A 15,235-nucleotide genomic window follows, 5' to 3' on the forward strand; every position below is an offset into this window, starting at 1 on the left:
ATTAGGCCAGCTAATTAGTATTTCTCTATATATACACACTCCTTCACAGCTCCTCCCCCAGCAACAATTCTAACACCTTAATGGGCTAGTCTCATTAGCAAATGCAAATAGCAAACACCTGACCAAATTCCTTTCCCCTTCTCAAGCAATAGCCAGCAAAAAATACAGATGAGTCAGTTGCAAACTCCAAGCCAATCTCTTGCAGTATCTATTCAATCTCTTCAGTTTCCTGCAATATCTCTTCAATGTACTTAAAATGGTGTACTTGAATGGTGTACTTGCAGCTAATTGAATTAGGCCAGCTAATTAGTATTTCTCTATATATACACACTCCTTCACAGCTCCTCCCCCAGCAACAATTCTAACACCTTAATGGGCTAGTCTCATTAGCAAATGCAAATAGCAAACACCTGACCAAATTCCTTTCCCCTTCTCAAGCAATAGCCAGCAAAAAATACAGATGAGTCAGTTGCAAACTCCAAGCCAATCTCTTGCAGTATCTATTCAATCTCTTCAGTTTCCTGCAATATCTCTTCAATGTACTTAAAATGGTGTACTTGAATGGTGTACTTGCAGCAATTGAATTAGGCCAGCTAATTAGTATTTCTCTATATATACACACTCCTTCACAGCTCCTCCCCCAGCAACAATTCTAACACCTTAATGGGCTAGTCTCATTAGCAAATGCAAATAGCAAACACCTGACCAAATTCCTTTCCCCTTCTCAAGCAATAGCCAGCAAAAAATACAGATGAGTCAGTTGCAAACTCCAAGCCAATCTCTTGCAGTATCTATTCAATCTCTTCAGTTTCCTGCAATATCTCTTCAATGTACTTAAAATGGTGTACTTGAATGGTGTACTTGCAGCTAATTGAATTAGGCCAGCTAATTAGTATTTCTCTATATATACACACTCCTTCACAGCTCCTCCCCCAGCAACAATTCTAACACCTTAATGGGCTAGTCTCATTAGCAAATGCAAATAGCAAACACCTGACCAAATTCCTTTCCCCTTCTCAAGCAATAGCCAGCAAAAAATACAGATGAGTCAGTTGCAAACTCCAAGCCAATCTCTTGCAGTATCTATTCAATCTCTTCAGTTTCCTGCAATATCTCTTCAATGTACTTAAAATGGTGTACTTGAATGGTGTACTTGCAGCTAATTGAATTAGGCCAGCTAATTAGTATTTCTCTATATATACACACTCCTTCACAGCTCCTCCCCCAGCAACAATTCTAACACCTTAATGGGCTAGTCTCATTAGCAAATGCAAATAGCAAACACCTGACCAAATTCCTTTCCCCTTCTCAAGCAATAGCCAGCAAAAAATACAGATGAGTCAGTTGCAAACTCCAAGCCAATCTCTTGCAGTATCTATTCAATCTCTTCAGTTTCCTGCAATATCTCTTCAATGTACTTAAAATGGTGTACTTGAATGGTGTACTTGCAGCTAATTGAATTAGGCCAGCTAATTAGTATTTCTCTATATATACACACTCCTTCACAGCTCCTCCCCCAGCAACAATTCTAACACCTTAATGGGCTAGTCTCATTAGCAAATGCAAATAGCAAACACCTGACCAAATTCCTTTCCCCTTCTCAAGCAATAGCCAGCAAAAAATACAGATGAGTCAGTTGCAAACTCCAAGCCAATCTCTTGCAGTATCTATTCAATCTCTTCAGTTTCCTGCAATATCTCTTCAATGTACTTAAAATGGTGTACTTGAATGGTGTACTTGCAGCTAATTGAATTAGGCCAGCTAATTAGTATTTCTCTATATATACACACTCCTTCACAGCTCCTCCCCCAGCAACAATTCTAACACCTTAATGGGCTAGTCTCATTAGCAAATGCAAATAGCAAACACCTGACCAAATTCCTTTCCCCTTCTCAAGCAATAGCCAGCAAAAAATACAGATGAGTCAGTTGCAAACTCCAAGCCAATCTCTTGCAGTATCTATTCAATCTCTTCAGTTTCCTGCAATATCTCTTCAATGTACTTAAAATGGTGTACTTGAATGGTGTACTTGCAGCTAATTGAATTAGGCCAGCTAATTAGTATTTCTCTATATATACACACTCCTTCACAGCTCCTCCCCCAGCAACAATTCTAACACCTTAATGGGCTAGTCTCATTAGCAAATGCAAATAGCAAACACCTGACCAAATTCCTTTCCCCTTCTCAAGCAATAGCCAGCAAAAAATACAGATGAGTCAGTTGCAAACTCCAAGCCAATCTCTTGCAGTATCTATTCAATCTCTTCAGTTTCCTGCAATATCTCTTCAATGTACTTAAAATGGTGTACTTGAATGGTGTACTTGCAGCTAATTGAATTAGGCCAGCTAATTAGTATTTCTCTATATATACACACTCCTTCACAGCTCCTCCCCCAGCAACAATTCTAACACCTTAATGGGCTAGTCTCATTAGCAAATGCAAATAGCAAACACCTGACCAAATTCCTTTCCCCTTCTCAAGCAATAGCCAGCAAAAAATACAGATGAGTCAGTTGCAAACTCCAAGCCAATCTCTTGCAGTATCTATTCAATCTCTTCAGTTTCCTGCAATATCTCTTCAATGTACTTAAAATGGTGTACTTGAATGGTGTACTTGCAGCTAATTGAATTAGGCCAGCTAATTAGTATTTCTCTATATATACACACTCCTTCACAGCTCCTCCCCCAGCAACAATTCTAACACCTTAATGGGCTAGTCTCATTAGCAAATGCAAATAGCAAACACCTGACCAAATTCCTTTCCCCTTCTCAAGCAATAGCCAGCAAAAAATACAGATGAGTCAGTTGCAAACTCCAAGCCAATCTCTTGCAGTATCTATTCAATCTCTTCAGTTTCCTGCAATATCTCTTCAATGTACTTAAAATGGTGTACTTGAATGGTGTACTTGCAGCTAATTGAATTAGGCCAGCTAATTAGTATTTCTCTATATATACACACTCCTTCACAGCTCCTCCCCCAGCAACAATTCTAACACCTTAATGGGCTAGTCTCATTAGCAAATGCAAATAGCAAACACCTGACCAAATTCCTTTCCCCTTCTCAAGCAATAGCCAGCAAAAAATACAGATGAGTCAGTTGCAAACTCCAAGCCAATCTCTTGCAGTATCTATTCAATCTCTTCAGTTTCCTGCAATATCTCTTCAATGTACTTAAAATGGTGTACTTGAATGGTGTACTTGCAGCTAATTGAATTAGGCCAGCTAATTAGTATTTCTCTATATATACACACTCCTTCACAGCTCCTCCCCCAGCAACAATTCTAACACCTTAATGGGCTAGTCTCATTAGCAAATGCAAATAGCAAACACCTGACCAAATTCCTTTCCCCTTCTCAAGCAATAGCCAGCAAAAAATACAGATGAGTCAGTTGCAAACTCCAAGCCAATCTCTTGCAGTATCTATTCAATCTCTTCAGTTTCCTGCAATATCTCTTCAATGTACTTAAAATGGTGTACTTGAATGGTGTACTTGCAGCTAATTGAATTAGGCCAGCTAATTAGTATTTCTCTATATATACACACTCCTTCACAGCTCCTCCCCCAGCAACAATTCTAACACCTTAATGGGCTAGTCTCATTAGCAAATGCAAATAGCAAACACCTGACCAAATTCCTTTCCCCTTCTCAAGCAATAGCCAGCAAAAAATACAGATGAGTCAGTTGCAAACTCCAAGCCAATCTCTTGCAGTATCTATTCAATCTCTTCAGTTTCCTGCAATATCTCTTCAATGTACTTAAAATGGTGTACTTGAATGGTGTACTTGCAGCTAATTGAATTAGGCCAGCTAATTAGTATTTCTCTATATATACACACTCCTTCACAGCTCCTCCCCCAGCAACAATTCTAACACCTTAATGGGCTAGTCTCATTAGCAAATGCAAATAGCAAACACCTGACCAAATTCCTTTCCCCTTCTCAAGCAATAGCCAGCAAAAAATACAGATGAGTCAGTTGCAAACTCCAAGCCAATCTCTTGCAGTATCTATTCAATCTCTTCAGTTTCCTGCAATATCTCTTCAATGTACTTAAAATGGTGTACTTGAATGGTGTACTTGCAGCTAATTGAATTAGGCCAGCTAATTAGTATTTCTCTATATATACACACTCCTTCACAGCTCCTCCCCCAGCAACAATTCTAACACCTTAATGGGCTAGTCTCATTAGCAAATGCAAATAGCAAACACCTGACCAAATTCCTTTCCCCTTCTCAAGCAATAGCCAGCAAAAAATACAGATGAGTCAGTTGCAAACTCCAAGCCAATCTCTTGCAGTATCTATTCAATCTCTTCAGTTTCCTGCAATATCTCTTCAATGTACTTAAAATGGTGTACTTGAATGGTGTACTTGCAGCTAATTGAATTAGGCCAGCTAATTAGTATTTCTCTATATATACACACTCCTTCACAGCTCCTCCCCCAGCAACAATTCTAACACCTTAATGGGCTAGTCTCATTAGCAAATGCAAATAGCAAACACCTGACCAAATTCCTTTCCCCTTCTCAAGCAATAGCCAGCAAAAAATACAGATGAGTCAGTTGCAAACTCCAAGCCAATCTCTTGCAGTATCTATTCAATCTCTTCAGTTTCCTGCAATATCTCTTCAATGTACTTAAAATGGTGTACTTGAATGGTGTACTTGCAGCTAATTGAATTAGGCCAGCTAATTAGTATTTCTCTATATATACACACTCCTTCACAGCTCCTCCCCCAGCAACAATTCTAACACCTTAATGGGCTAGTCTCATTAGCAAATGCAAATAGCAAACACCTGACCAAATTCCTTTCCCCTTCTCAAGCAATAGCCAGCAAAAAATACAGATGAGTCAGTTGCAAACTCCAAGCCAATCTCTTGCAGTATCTATTCAATCTCTTCAGTTTCCTGCAATATCTCTTCAATGTACTTAAAATGGTGTACTTGAATGGTGTACTTGCAGCTAATTGAATTAGGCCAGCTAATTAGTATTTCTCTATATATACACACTCCTTCACAGCTCCTCCCCCAGCAACAATTCTAACACCTTAATGGGCTAGTCTCATTAGCAAATGCAAATAGCAAACACCTGACCAAATTCCTTTCCCCTTCTCAAGCAATAGCCAGCAAAAAATACAGATGAGTCAGTTGCAAACTCCAAGCCAATCTCTTGCAGTATCTATTCAATCTCTTCAGTTTCCTGCCAATATCTCTTCAATGTACTTAAAATGGTGTACTTGAATGGTGTACTTGCAGCTAATTGAATTAGGCCAGCTAATTAGTATTTCTCTATATATACACACTCCTTCACAGCTCCTCCCCCAGCAACAATTCTAACACCTTAATGGGCTAGTCTCATTAGCAAATGCAAATAGCAAACACCTGACCAAATTCCTTTCCCCTTCTCAAGCAATAGCCAGCAAAAAATACAGATGAGTCAGTTGCAAACTCCAAGCCAATCTCTTGCAGTATCTATTCAATCTCTTCAGTTTCCTGCAATATCTCTTCAATGTACTTAAAATGGTGTACTTGAATGGTGTACTTGCAGCTAATTGAATTAGGCCAGCTAATTAGTATTTCTCTATATATACACACTCCTTCACAGCTCCTCCCCCAGCAACAATTCTAACACCTTAATGGGCTAGTCTCATTAGCAAATGCAAATAGCAAACACCTGACCAAATTCCTTTCCCCTTCTCAAGCAATAGCCAGCAAAAAATACAGATGAGTCAGTTGCAAACTCCAAGCCAATCTCTTGCAGTATCTATTCAATCTCTTCAGTTTCCTGCAATATCTCTTCAATGTACTTAAAATGGTGTACTTGAATGGTGTACTTGCAGCTAATTGAATTAGGCCAGCTAATTAGTATTTCTCTATATATACACACTCCTTCACAGCTCCTCCCCCAGCAACAATTCTAACACCTTAATGGGCTAGTCTCATTAGCAAATGCAAATAGCAAACACCTGACCAAATTCCTTTCCCCTTCTCAAGCAATAGCCAGCAAAAAATACAGATGAGTCAGTTGCAAACTCCAAGCCAATCTCTTGCAGTATCTATTCAATCTCTTCAGTTTCCTGCAATATCTCTTCAATGTACTTAAAATGGTGTACTTGAATGGTGTACTTGCAGCTAATTGAATTAGGCCAGCTAATTAGTATTTCTCTATATATACACACTCCTTCACAGCTCCTCCCCCAGCAACAATTCTAACACCTTAATGGGCTAGTCTCATTAGCAAATGCAAATAGCAAACACCTGACCAAATTCCTTTCCCCTTCTCAAGCAATAGCCAGCAAAAAATACAGATGAGTCAGTTGCAAACTCCAAGCCAATCTCTTGCAGTATCTATTCAATCTCTTCAGTTTCCTGCAATATCTCTTCAATGTACTTAAAATGGTGTACTTGAATGGTGTACTTGCAGCTAATTGAATTAGGCCAGCTAATTAGTATTTCTCTATATATACACACTCCTTCACAGCTCCTCCCCCAGCAACAATTCTAACACCTTAATGGGCTAGTCTCATTAGCAAATGCAAATAGCAAACACCTGACCAAATTCCTTTCCCCTTCTCAAGCAATAGCCAGCAAAAAATACAGATGAGTCAGTTGCAAACTCCAAGCCAATCTCTTGCAGTATCTATTCAATCTCTTCAGTTTCCTGCAATATCTCTTCAATGTACTTAAAATGGTGTACTTGAATGGTGTACTTGCAGCTAATTGAATTAGGCCAGCTAATTAGTATTTCTCTATATATACACACTCCTTCACAGCTCCTCCCCCAGCAACAATTCTAACACCTTAATGGGCTAGTCTCATTAGCAAATGCAAATAGCAAACACCTGACCAAATTCCTTTCCCCTTCTCAAGCAATAGCCAGCAAAAAATACAGATGAGTCAGTTGCAAACTCCAAGCCAATCTCTTGCAGTATCTATTCAATCTCTTCAGTTTCCTGCAATATCTCTTCAATGTACTTAAAATGGTGTACTTGAATGGTGTACTTGCAGCTAATTGAATTAGGCCAGCTAATTAGTATTTCTCTATATATACACACTCCTTCACAGCTCCTCCCCCAGCAACAATTCTAACACCTTAATGGGCTAGTCTCATTAGCAAATGCAAATAGCAAACACCTGACCAAATTCCTTTCCCCTTCTCAAGCAATAGCCAGCAAAAAATACAGATGAGTCAGTTGCAAACTCCAAGCCAATCTCTTGCAGTATCTATTCAATCTCTTCAGTTTCCTGCAATATCTCTTCAATGTACTTAAAATGGTGTACTTGAATGGTGTACTTGCAGCTAATTGAATTAGGCCAGCTAATTAGTATTTCTCTATATATACACACTCCTTCACAGCTCCTCCCCCAGCAACAATTCTAACACCTTAATGGGCTAGTCTCATTAGCAAATGCAAATAGCAAACACCTGACCAAATTCCTTTCCCCTTCTCAAGCAATAGCCAGCAAAAAATACAGATGAGTCAGTTGCAAACTCCAAGCCAATCTCTTGCAGTATCTATTCAATCTCTTCAGTTTCCTGCAATATCTCTTCAATGTACTTAAAATGGTGTACTTGAATGGTGTACTTGCAGCTAATTGAATTAGGCCAGCTAATTAGTATTTCTCTATATATACACACTCCTTCACAGCTCCTCCCCCAGCAACAATTCTAACACCTTAATGGGCTAGTCTCATTAGCAAATGCAAATAGCAAACACCTGACCAAATTCCTTTCCCCTTCTCAAGCAATAGCCAGCAAAAAATACAGATGAGTCAGTTGCAAACTCCAAGCCAATCTCTTGCAGTATCTATTCAATCTCTTCAGTTTCCTGCAATATCTCTTCAATGTACTTAAAATGGTGTACTTGAATGGTGTACTTGCAGCTAATTGAATTAGGCCAGCTAATTAGTATTTCTCTATATATACACACTCCTTCACAGCTCCTCCCCCAGCAACAATTCTAACACCTTAATGGGCTAGTCTCATTAGCAAATGCAAATAGCAAACACCTGACCAAATTCCTTTCCCCTTCTCAAGCAATAGCCAGCAAAAAATACAGATGAGTCAGTTGCAAACTCCAAGCCAATCTCTTGCAGTATCTATTCAATCTCTTCAGTTTCCTGCAATATCTCTTCAATGTACTTAAAATGGTGTACTTGAATGGTGTACTTGCAGCTAATTGAATTAGGCCAGCTAATTAGTATTTCTCTATATATACACACTCCTTCACAGCTCCTCCCCCAGCAACAATTCTAACACCTTAATGGGCTAGTCTCATTAGCAAATGCAAATAGCAAACACCTGACCAAATTCCTTTCCCCTTCTCAAGCAATAGCCAGCAAAAAATACAGATGAGTCAGTTGCAAACTCCAAGCCAATCTCTTGCAGTATCTATTCAATCTCTTCAGTTTCCTGCAATATCTCTTCAATGTACTTAAAATGGTGTACTTGAATGGTGTACTTGCAGCTAATTGAATTAGGCCAGCTAATTAGTATTTCTCTATATATACACACTCCTTCACAGCTCCTCCCCCAGCAACAATTCTAACACCTTAATGGGCTAGTCTCATTAGCAAATGCAAATAGCAAACACCTGACCAAATTCCTTTCCCCTTCTCAAGCAATAGCCAGCAAAAAATACAGATGAGTCAGTTGCAAACTCCAAGCCAATCTCTTGCAGTATCTATTCAATCTCTTCAGTTTCCTGCAATATCTCTTCAATGTACTTAAAATGGTGTACTTGAATGGTGTACTTGCAGCTAATTGAATTAGGCCAGCTAATTAGTATTTCTCTATATATACACACTCCTTCACAGCTCCTCCCCCAGCAACAATTCTAACACCTTAATGGGCTAGTCTCATTAGCAAATGCAAATAGCAAACACCTGACCAAATTCCTTTCCCCTTCTCAAGCAATAGCCAGCAAAAAATACAGATGAGTCAGTTGCAAACTCCAAGCCAATCTCTTGCAGTATCTATTCAATCTCTTCAGTTTCCTGCAATATCTCTTCAATGTACTTAAAATGGTGTACTTGAATGGTGTACTTGCAGCTAATTGAATTAGGCCAGCTAATTAGTATTTCTCTATATATACACACTCCTTCACAGCTCCTCCCCCAGCAACAATTCTAACACCTTAATGGGCTAGTCTCATTAGCAAATGCAAATAGCAAACACCTGACCAAATTCCTTTCCCCTTCTCAAGCAATAGCCAGCAAAAAATACAGATGAGTCAGTTGCAAACTCCAAGCCAATCTCTTGCAGTATCTATTCAATCTCTTCAGTTTCCTGCAATATCTCTTCAATGTACTTAAAATGGTGTACTTGAATGGTGTACTTGCAGCTAATTGAATTAGGCCAGCTAATTAGTATTTCTCTATATATACACACTCCTTCACAGCTCCTCCCCCAGCAACAATTCTAACACCTTAATGGGCTAGTCTCATTAGCAAATGCAAATAGCAAACACCTGACCAAATTCCTTTCCCCTTCTCAAGCAATAGCCAGCAAAAAATACAGATGAGTCAGTTGCAAACTCCAAGCCAATCTCTTGCAGTATCTATTCAATCTCTTCAGTTTCCTGCAATATCTCTTCAATGTACTTAAAATGGTGTACTTGAATGGTGTACTTGCAGCTAATTGAATTAGGCCAGCTAATTAGTATTTCTCTATATATACACACTCCTTCACAGCTCCTCCCCCAGCAACAATTCTAACACCTTAATGGGCTAGTCTCATTAGCAAATGCAAATAGCAAACACCTGACCAAATTCCTTTCCCCTTCTCAAGCAATAGCCAGCAAAAAATACAGATGAGTCAGTTGCAAACTCCAAGCCAATCTCTTGCAGTATCTATTCAATCTCTTCAGTTTCCTGCAATATCTCTTCAATGTACTTAAAATGGTGTACTTGAATGGTGTACTTGCAGCTAATTGAATTAGGCCAGCTAATTAGTATTTCTCTATATATACACACTCCTTCACAGCTCCTCCCCCAGCAACAATTCTAACACCTTAATGGGCTAGTCTCATTAGCAAATGCAAATAGCAAACACCTGACCAAATTCCTTTCCCCTTCTCAAGCAATAGCCAGCAAAAAATACAGATGAGTCAGTTGCAAACTCCAAGCCAATCTCTTGCAGTATCTATTCAATCTCTTCAGTTTCCTGCAATATCTCTTCAATGTACTTAAAATGGTGTACTTGAATGGTGTACTTGCAGCTAATTGAATTAGGCCAGCTAATTAGTATTTCTCTATATATACACACTCCTTCACAGCTCCTCCCCCAGCAACAATTCTAACACCTTAATGGGCTAGTCTCATTAGCAAATGCAAATAGCAAACACCTGACCAAATTCCTTTCCCCTTCTCAAGCAATAGCCAGCAAAAAATACAGATGAGTCAGTTGCAAACTCCAAGCCAATCTCTTGCAGTATCTATTCAATCTCTTCAGTTTCCTGCAATATCTCTTCAATGTACTTAAAATGGTGTACTTGAATGGTGTACTTGCAGCTAATTGAATTAGGCCAGCTAATTAGTATTTCTCTATATATACACACTCCTTCACAGCTCCTCCCCCAGCAACAATTCTAACACCTTAATGGGCTAGTCTCATTAGCAAATGCAAATAGCAAACACCTGACCAAATTCCTTTCCCCTTCTCAAGCAATAGCCAGCAAAAAATACAGATGAGTCAGTTGCAAACTCCAAGCCAATCTCTTGCAGTATCTATTCAATCTCTTCAGTTTCCTGCAATATCTCTTCAATGTACTTAAAATGGTGTACTTGAATGGTGTACTTGCAGCTAATTGAATTAGGCCAGCTAATTAGTATTTCTCTATATATACACACTCCTTCACAGCTCCTCCCCCAGCAACAATTCTAACACCTTAATGGGCTAGTCTCATTAGCAAATGCAAATAGCAAACACCTGACCAAATTCCTTTCCCCTTCTCAAGCAATAGCCAGCAAAAAATACAGATGAGTCAGTTGCAAACTCCAAGCCAATCTCTTGCAGTATCTATTCAATCTCTTCAGTTTCCTGCAATATCTCTTCAATGTACTTAAAATGGTGTACTTGAATGGTGTACTTGCAGCTAATTGAATTAGGCCAGCTAATTAGTATTTCTCTATATATACACACTCCTTCACAGCTCCTCCCCCAGCAACAATTCTAACACCTTAATGGGCTAGTCTCATTAGCAAATGCAAATAGCAAACACCTGACCAAATTCCTTTCCCCTTCTCAAGCAATAGCCAGCAAAAAATACAGATGAGTCAGTTGCAAACTCCAAGCCAATCTCTTGCAGTATCTATTCAATCTCTTCAGTTTCCTGCAATATCTCTTCAATGTACTTAAAATGGTGTACTTGAATGGTGTACTTGCAGCTAATTGAATTAGGCCAGCTAATTAGTATTTCTCTATATATACACACTCCTTCACAGCTCCTCCCCCAGCAACAATTCTAACACCTTAATGGGCTAGTCTCATTAGCAAATGCAAATAGCAAACACCTGACCAAATTCCTTTCCCCTTCTCAAGCAATAGCCAGCAAAAAATACAGATGAGTCAGTTGCAAACTCCAAGCCAATCTCTTGCAGTATCTATTCAATCTCTTCAGTTTCCTGCAATATCTCTTCAATGTACTTAAAATGGTGTACTTGAATGGTGTACTTGCAGCTAATTGAATTAGGCCAGCTAATTAGTATTTCTCTATATATACACACTCCTTCACAGCTCCTCCCCCAGCAACAATTCTAACACCTTAATGGGCTAGTCTCATTAGCAAATGCAAATAGCAAACACCTGACCAAATTCCTTTCCCCTTCTCAAGCAATAGCCAGCAAAAAATACAGATGAGTCAGTTGCAAACTCCAAGCCAATCTCTTGCAGTATCTATTCAATCTCTTCAGTTTCCTGCAATATCTCTTCAATGTACTTAAAATGGTGTACTTGAATGGTGTACTTGCAGCTAATTGAATTAGGCCAGCTAATTAGTATTTCTCTATATATACACACTCCTTCACAGCTCCTCCCCCAGCAACAATTCTAACACCTTAATGGGCTAGTCTCATTAGCAAATGCAAATAGCAAACACCTGACCAAATTCCTTTCCCCTTCTCAAGCAATAGCCAGCAAAAAATACAGATGAGTCAGTTGCAAACTCCAAGCCAATCTCTTGCAGTATCTATTCAATCTCTTCAGTTTCCTGCAATATCTCTTCAATGTACTTAAAATGGTGTACTTGAATGGTGTACTTGCAGCTAATTGAATTAGGCCAGCTAATTAGTATTTCTCTATATATACACACTCCTTCACAGCTCCTCCCCCAGCAACAATTCTAACACCTTAATGGGCTAGTCTCATTAGCAAATGCAAATAGCAAACACCTGACCAAATTCCTTTCCCCTTCTCAAGCAATAGCCAGCAAAAAATACAGATGAGTCAGTTGCAAACTCCAAGCCAATCTCTTGCAGTATCTATTCAATCTCTTCAGTTTCCTGCAATATCTCTTCAATGTACTTAAAATGGTGTACTTGAATGGTGTACTTGCAGCTAATTGAATTAGGCCAGCTAATTAGTATTTCTCTATATATACACACTCCTTCACAGCTCCTCCCCCAGCAACAATTCTAACACCTTAATGGGCTAGTCTCATTAGCAAATGCAAATAGCAAACACCTGACCAAATTCCTTTCCCCTTCTCAAGCAATAGCCAGCAAAAAATACAGATGAGTCAGTTGCAAACTCCAAGCCAATCTCTTGCAGTATCTATTCAATCTCTTCAGTTTCCTGCAATATCTCTTCAATGTACTTAAAATGGTGTACTTGAATGGTGTACTTGCAGCTAATTGAATTAGGCCAGCTAATTAGTATTTCTCTATATATACACACTCCTTCACAGCTCCTCCCCCAGCAACAATTCTAACACCTTAATGGGCTAGTCTCATTAGCAAATGCAAATAGCAAACACCTGACCAAATTCCTTTCCCCTTCTCAAGCAATAGCCAGCAAAAAATACAGATGAGTCAGTTGCAAACTCCAAGCCAATCTCTTGCAGTATCTATTCAATCTCTTCAGTTTCCTGCAATATCTCTTCAATGTACTTAAAATGGTGTACTTGAATGGTGTACTTGCAGCTAATTGAATTAGGCCAGCTAATTAGTATTTCTCTATATATACACACTCCTTCACAGCTCCTCCCCCAGCAACAATTCTAACACCTTAATGGGCTAGTCTCATTAGCAAATGCAAATAGCAAACACCTGACCAAATTCCTTTCCCCTTCTCAAGCAATAGCCAGCAAAAAATACAGATGAGTCAGTTGCAAACTCCAAGCCAATCTCTTGCAGTATCTATTCAATCTCTTCAGTTTCCTGCAATATCTCTTCAATGTACTTAAAATGGTGTACTTGAATGGTGTACTTGCAGCTAATTGAATTAGGCCAGCTAATTAGTATTTCTCTATATATACACACTCCTTCACAGCTCCTCCCCCAGCAACAATTCTAACACCTTAATGGGCTAGTCTCATTAGCAAATGCAAATAGCAAACACCTGACCAAATTCCTTTCCCCTTCTCAAGCAATAGCCAGCAAAAAATACAGATGAGTCAGTTGCAAACTCCAAGCCAATCTCTTGCAGTATCTATTCAATCTCTTCAGTTTCCTGCAATATCTCTTCAATGTACTTAAAATGGTGTACTTGAATGGTGTACTTGCAGCTAATTGAATTAGGCCAGCTAATTAGTATTTCTCTATATATACACACTCCTTCACAGCTCCTCCCCCAGCAACAATTCTAACACCTTAATGGGCTAGTCTCATTAGCAAATGCAAATAGCAAACACCTGACCAAATTCCTTTCCCCTTCTCAAGCAATAGCCAGCAAAAAATACAGATGAGTCAGTTGCAAACTCCAAGCCAATCTCTTGCAGTATCTATTCAATCTCTTCAGTTTCCTGCAATATCTCTTCAATGTACTTAAAATGGTGTACTTGAATGGTGTACTTGCAGCTAATTGAATTAGGCCAGCTAATTAGTATTTCTCTATATATACACACTCCTTCACAGCTCCTCCCCCAGCAACAATTCTAACACCTTAATGGGCTAGTCTCATTAGCAAATGCAAATAGCAAACACCTGACCAAATTCCTTTCCCCTTCTCAAGCAATAGCCAGCAAAAAATACAGATGAGTCAGTTGCAAACTCCAAGCCAATCTCTTGCAGTATCTATTCAATCTCTTCAGTTTCCTGCAATATCTCTTCAATGTACTTAAAATGGTGTACTTGAATGGTGTACTTGCAGCTAATTGAATTAGGCCAGCTAATTAGTATTTCTCTATATATACACACTCCTTCACAGCTCCTCCCCCAGCAACAATTCTAACACCTTAATGGGCTAGTCTCATTAGCAAATGCAAATAGCAAACACCTGACCAAATTCCTTTCCCCTTCTCAAGCAATAGCCAGCAAAAAATACAGATGAGTCAGTTGCAAACTCCAAGCCAATCTCTTGCAGTATCTATTCAATCTCTTCAGTTTCCTGCAATATCTCTTCAATGTACTTAAAATGGTGTACTTGAATGGTGTACTTGCAGCTAATTGAATTAGGCCAGCTAATTAGTATTTCTCTATATATACACACTCCTTCACAGCTCCTCCCCCAGCAACAATTCTAACACCTTAATGGGCTAGTCTCATTAGCAAATGCAAATAGCAAACACCTGACCAAATTCCTTTCCCCTTCTCAAGCAATAGCCAGCAAAAAATACAGATGAGTCAGTTGCAAACTCCAAGCCAATCTCTTGCAGTATCTATTCAATCTCTTCAGTTTCCTGCAATATCTCTTCAATGTACTTAAAATGGTGTACTTGAATGGTGTACTTGCAGCTAATTGAATTAGGCCAGCTAATTAGTATTTCTCTATATATACACACTCCTTCACAGCTCCTCCCCCAGCAACAATTCTAACACCTTAATGGGCTAGTCTCATTAGCAAATGCAAATAGCAAACACCTGACCAAATTCCTTTCCCCTTCTCAAGCAATAGCCAGCAAAAAATACAGATGAGTCAGTTGCAAACTCCAAGCCAATCTCTTGCAGTATCTATTCAATCTCTTCAGTTTCCTGCAATATCTCTTCAATGTACTTAAAATGGTGTACTTGAATGGTGTACTTGCAGCTAATTGAATTAGGCCAGCTAATTAGTATTTCTCTATATATACACACTCCTTCACAGCT

The sequence above is a fragment of the Pelophylax lessonae genome (genome assembly GCF_965119305.1).
Source record: "Pelophylax lessonae genome assembly, chromosome: 7".
Lineage (NCBI taxonomy): Eukaryota > Metazoa > Chordata > Amphibia > Anura > Ranidae > Pelophylax > Pelophylax lessonae.